The sequence below is a fragment of the Moschus berezovskii genome, chromosome 19 (genome assembly GCF_049115385.1).
Source record: "Moschus berezovskii isolate FMDL1 chromosome 19, NW_MosBer_1.0, whole genome shotgun sequence".
NCBI classification, from domain to species: Eukaryota; Metazoa; Chordata; class Mammalia; order Artiodactyla; family Moschidae; genus Moschus; species Moschus berezovskii.
The window spans coordinates 48,888,470-48,894,469 of record NC_142478.1 but is presented as its reverse complement, the minus strand read 5'-3'; positions in this window follow the sequence as shown (position 1 = coordinate 48,894,469).

The following is a 6,000-nucleotide window of genomic DNA, read 5'->3' as shown; positions in this document are numbered from 1 at the left end:
CCAAGCAGCCCTGAGGTGGGGGGTGATTTCTGTGTATATGGGCACAGATGCTGTTTCTCTCTGTACCAAAGAGCCATCCATCATCTGAGGCTCCAGAGCTGCTACAGGGCTCCCACTCTTCTCTTGCACAACCTCTCTGGCTTTGTCAGACTCTAGATAAGCCCCCGGAGGGTGTCTACTGTGCACTTGAACATCCATCATGTGCTCAGGGTGGAAAAAAGGCTGAAACACTGCCTATTTTACACCTGAGTGACAAATTAAGCTTTCAGTCCACAAGGACTTGATTGTGGAGGGATGACTCGGGATGCTGGGCTACTGATAAAGCTCCATCTGCTCTGTCACTCAGGACCACATTCCCAGAGCTGTAGCTGAGCCCTTCCTTCCTGGCAGTGAGCTTGCTGCAGTTTACTACCCCAGGATTCCTACCAAAGCAGATCTCCTGTTGGTGATTTAGAGTCTGCGGAGACCTAGTCAGAAAGGTCCTGACCAGGCGCCATCCAAGGCGGCTTTCCCCAACATCATGAACTGCCACCCCTGGATCTGTGTCTGTGCTCTGATAGGGGCAGGGGCATAAAGAAAAGCCCAGATCTCAGCTGGGGGTTGTGGGGAAGAGCCTCGGATTCGGGAGAGGAGGCCCTGTGGTCTCCATTTGCCGGGAGTTCCAGGAGGTGCCGGCAGAACACCCACCTCTGAGGCAGGAGGATGTGAAGAGCACAGGCTGAGAGGTTGGGCAAACCTGAGCTAGAATCCACCTCGCAGCCTCAGGACGTGGAGCAATGACGTCACTGCTCAGACTCAGTTTGCCCGTCTGTGGAATGGGGACAGTCCCGTTGGTATCACTGAGTTGTGAGAATAATGGATAGTCCCGTTAAGGCAGTACAGACACACCACTACCTCCATCAGCATGAATGAATACAATTTCTGTTATTAATGTTGCAGATGATATGTTTGTTGTTGCATTACCCTGAAGCCCATCTGTGAATTCACCCCACTTACACTGTCCCTTGAACCATGTCCCCCAGGGCACCCAGGACCACAGGTTCAGGTTGGAAGATCAGGAAGCTGGGCAGGAGGTGGAAGGTTAGTGACCAGGACCACTAGTCAAGATGACCAATGGAATAAGATGACTCTCAGACGAATGCCCTTGGTTTCCATCTGAGGGTCACAGCTCACCCTGGGTCCCTGTGGGGTGGGTGTTAGTTGGGACTCATGTGGCTCCAGGAACCCTCGGCTTCCCCCAGAAGGCCTGGCTGGTGGGTCTGTGACATTGTCACTCATACCATGGATCCAACCATTCTGGCCCCTGATAAACTTACCTCCCTCTCCCTGGCAGCCTTTACCCAGCCTCCCCTCCCTAGGAGTCCAAGCCCTGCACCTGCCACCCCAGAGGGCCTGGCTGGGCTGATCTGGACTCTGGTTTCCCTGTGCAGCCGTCACAGGTCAGAGACCAGACAAGTGGGAGGTGTGGCCTCACTCCTCGAGTCATTCTGTAGCATCTTTTGATAGACTCCACCCATGGGGCGTGTGTACTGTGTCAGTGTCTCTGTGTGTGTGTCTCTGTGTGTGTGTGTCTGTGTGTGTGTGTGCACGCACCTGCTGTTGTTGCCAGAATATCCCAATCTGAGTGTTTTTGTTTATCCTACCAGTAATAATAACAACACGCATGTAGGTAACTTTTACTACCTGCCAGGCTCTGTTCTAGGATAGATGAGCCAACAGATGATAGATTCACTGAATCATTTCAACAAACTTCATGTTACAGAAGCTTTGTTCATGAAAGAATAAAGAAGCCATCAAACAACCGTATAGAATGGATACAGTCCAGCACATGTGGCCTTCTGCCCAGCAAGGAAAGTGAATGAAGGCGCTACCGAGGGACCCTGTAACACAGATGATGCTCAAAAGCTCAAGCTGAACACAATAAGAAAACCCCAGGGGATCAAGGGCTGTACATTTTCAGTTTATGAATATGCTGAGTGATCACAGTCACCTCTGTGTGTGAAGGATGCATAAAGTGGGTTAAAACAGAAACAAATGCGAGATGGGAGGGGGAGACAGGATGGAGGAGATGGTCCCTGGGAGGAAGGAGGAGGAAGGCTGGGAGGGACCCGGGGCTGCTGTGGTCCTGATGATGCTCCATGTGTGAACTGCTTTTAGTGCGAGCTGCCAGCCACAGGGACCGTGCAAACGCAACCCACACCTGCAGCCCGGGCCCTCCCTCCTCTCCCCTGCCCACAGCCATGGAGACAGCAGTGACGGCAGATGGGAGTCGCGAGCTCCGGCTCCTTCCTGATCCCACCTGTGACCCTGTCTCCTCTCTGTCCTCTCATGGCGGGTCCTGGATGGTCAGAACCCTGCAATCAAAGTGGCTTTAGACTCTGACTCCCCGGGGCAATTGCGTTACTAAATGAACCTAAACTCATTAATCCCACCTTCACTGGCGTGGAGACTGCAGGGGTGGGGTTGCTATGGCACCATCACCATGGTACCCAGACGCCCAGTGACCCACATCAACTGTGTGTCTGTGGAGGGGAGTACCCAGCATCAGGCAGCTGCGCAGGATGCCCGAGTAATGTGACCCTCTGCCTCACCTCTGTCCTCTGATCTCCCTTCCTAGGGACACCCAGGGACCCTGACCTCCTCTGCATGTGCCCAGGGCCATGGGGCCAGGTGTGCACTGCAGGGTCTCACTCATCTCCTCTCCATGGACCCTACCTTGGGGGCTCCCATCTCTGTCTGTACACACAGGAAAGCTGTGTGTGCCCCCAGGACCCCAGAGAGTTTCCCTGGGGGAGCAGAGGGCAGAGGAAACCTCACATGGCTTCCCCACCAGCCCTCCTGAGCCTCACTCGCCTGAGGTCAGCCTGGTCCTCTCAGTGTCCACAGCTCCTGCCTCTGTCCCCCTGAGGACCCGTCCCTCCCTCCTGGGCAGGAAGCTGGTGCGGCTCTTCACTAGAGGGAGGATGGGGAAGGGTGGGTGGATGCTGAATCTGGAAGCCGTGTGGTCATGGTCCCACCTCTGGTCTCTTTTTGCTTGGCCAGAATGGACTGTCCACTCGCCCTTCACTCTCCACCTGACCTGTCTTATCCTGGGCTCTCGGCCTCACCTGGACCGTACGATGCAGGCAGTCAGGCTTAGTTAGAGCCCACCAGGTCCACACTTGATGAGCACCCTGATGAGCAGGTGGGCAGTGAGCGTCCCCCAGAAAGTGCCTGCCTGAGGTTCCCTGTCAGAAAAGGGGCTCTCGGTTCCTAGACCAGGGTTTTCTCTGTTCCTTCTGGACAGGTGTGTGTGTCCATATGTGTGCACAGCATTTGTGAGCATGCACAAGCGTATGCACATGTGTGTATATGTGCACCCACCCAGCATCTCCTCAGGAACCCCATCTGTGTTTTCAGTCCCCTCACTCAAGGGGGCAGAGCCTATCTCTACGCTCAGCAGCAGGCATGTCATTCAAGACCTGGTAACTGGGGACAGTCCATTTCTTGGGCATAGGAAACACTCCATGGTCCATAGGGAAGCTGGATCTTGGTGTCCTGTTGTCTGCTGGTACCCTCAGGAAAGTGGGGTCTGGGATGGACAAGTGTGAAGGCACTGGGTGCCCCACTGTGTGGCCACAGAAGAGATGGTAGCTGCCTGGTAATGTCAGGAGAGTCACAAAGATAGACAGACAGAGATCCTAACAGCAGGGGCAAACTCAAGGTCCAGCTGTGCCAGTACCTTCACCCCGTGAATTGGCCGTATACATAAGCCTTCAAATTCCTTTGCTCTTTTTGATTTGTGCGGCCTTCCCTGGTGGCTCAGATGGTAAAGAATCTGCCTGCAATGCACAAGACCTGGGTTCGATCCCTGGGTTGGGAAGATCCCTGGAGAAGGGAAAGGCAGCTCACTCCAGTATCCTTGCCTGGAGAATCCCATGGACAGAGGAACCTGGTGGGCTACAGTCCGTGAGGTTGCAGAGAGTAAGACATGACTGAGCCCTTGCATACATAAGCCTTCAAATTCCTTTGCTCTTTTTGACTTAAACTGTGTTAATTTTGATTGCTCTCTTTTAGGCTTTGTTTTGTTTGGTCAATCAGGGATCAAAATTGTGTCCCCTGCAGTGGAAACATGGAGTCCTAACCACCTCATTGCCAGGAAAGTCCCTGACTGCTCTCTTTTAATACTTAGGGAAGCTGCTGTATATCAAAGGTAGCCCAGCCTGGTGCTCCGTAATGACCTAGAGGGGTAGAAAGTTGGGGAGGGGAGGAAGACTCAAGAGGGAGGGAAAATATATATATAATTATGACTGACTCACATTGTTGTACGGCAGAAGCCAAAACAACATTGTAAAACAATTTTCCTCCAATTAAAAAAAAATACTTAGTGACGCTGTTAAACACGTCCAAGCCTTATCAGATTAACTGCATAAGAGACTAGTGAATTCTGTTCTCCCATAAGTGGCTCTGGCTTGTGAAAGTGAAAGTTGCTCAGTCATGTCAAACTCTTTGCGAGCCCATGGACTATATAGGACTATATATAGAATTCTCTAGGCTGGAATACTGGAGTGGGCAGCCTATCCCTTCTCCAGGGGATCTTCCCAACCCAGGGATCGAACCCAGGTCTCCCACACTGCAGACAGATTCTTTACCAGCTGAGCCACAAGGGAAGCCCACCTAGGCTCTGGCTTATGTGATGCGAATGGGAAAAGCCTTCTGCTCCGCCACCCCCTCCCAGCTCCTGCTCTATAACCCAGACTCCATCTAACTTTCCTGAATCTCCCAAAGCCACCAGCTAGGGCCGGGAAGGTCCAAAACTGAAAGGGAGCAGAACTGGCTTCAGCCAAGTCCTCCTGAGTCAGATGCCCCTTTCCTGGGGTCTCCTCTGATTTCCTGACCTTTCTGTTGTCTTTTTTAAGGATACACATGGTTTTCTCCCCAAGGATGCAGGACCAGGGTCTGAGCAATAACACTAAGAGCCAGTCTATAGCAGCCCCTGCAGGGAACACACCCCCCACCCCATCCCAAATGTCACTTTGTAGCCTCTCTCTCAGGTGGGGCTACAGTTGGTTCCCCTGGGAGCCTGTCCCTCCTCTGAACTTGCAAATCCGTGAGAAGGCTGACTTGTGGTGTCCGAGGGGTGGTGAGAGCCTGACTCCAGGGCTGGCTGAGGGGTGACAGGAACAAGATCTGGAGGAAGAGGCATGTCTTGTCCCCGCTGTCCCCGCAGGAAGAGTGACATCAGAGCAGAGGGGCCCGCGGGGGTGCGGGGACAGGGAGGGCTTTTCTTCCTTGCTTTGGCCTCAGCTCCTCCTTTCCAGCTCAGATAAAACTGTGTTATTGCTCAATGTTAACAGCGGTCAGGTGTCCAGAGGTCTCAGAGGTCACAAGTCACAGGCTCGCATCACACACGAGCCGAGTGCAGAAATCGCGCGCTGTCTCCTGTAACTGACAAGGTCCCAGGCAGAGAGACCTCGGGGTGACCGAGCTCGGGCAGCAGCCTGAGGCCGCCCCTCCCGTCTCTGCTCACAGGCCGTCTCCCCGGACCTGAGTGGGTGCAGTCCCTGAGTGGGTGCAGACACTGAGCGTGGGCAGGAGTCCCGGCAGCTGCCAGCCCCCGAGAAAGCAGGCCCTCTATGTGACCAGAGTCCCAGCAGACGTCCGCGGGCAGCGTCTCACCGCTCTGACTCGGGGCCTGTGTCCAGCCCTGAACTGAAGGCGGCGGCCAGGGTGTGAGATGTGCACGTGGCCAGGCCTGGGCCCGAGAGTGGGTGAGGGTCACGGAATGTCCACGGAGTCTCCTGGAGGTCAGCCCGGGCAGCGAGTGCAGCCAGGAGCAGCCTCGGAGCCCAACCTTCCTATGGGCTCTCTCTGCTCCCATGAGTTGGTGGGTGCCAGGAGCTGTGGGGTCACCTGGGTCCCTGAGTCATGGTCTACCCCAAGGGTGGGGCAAAGAGGAGGTGGGGCAGCTGGGCAGAGGGGCTGGGGAGGGCCCCACACCCAGAACCACCCTAGAAGCAG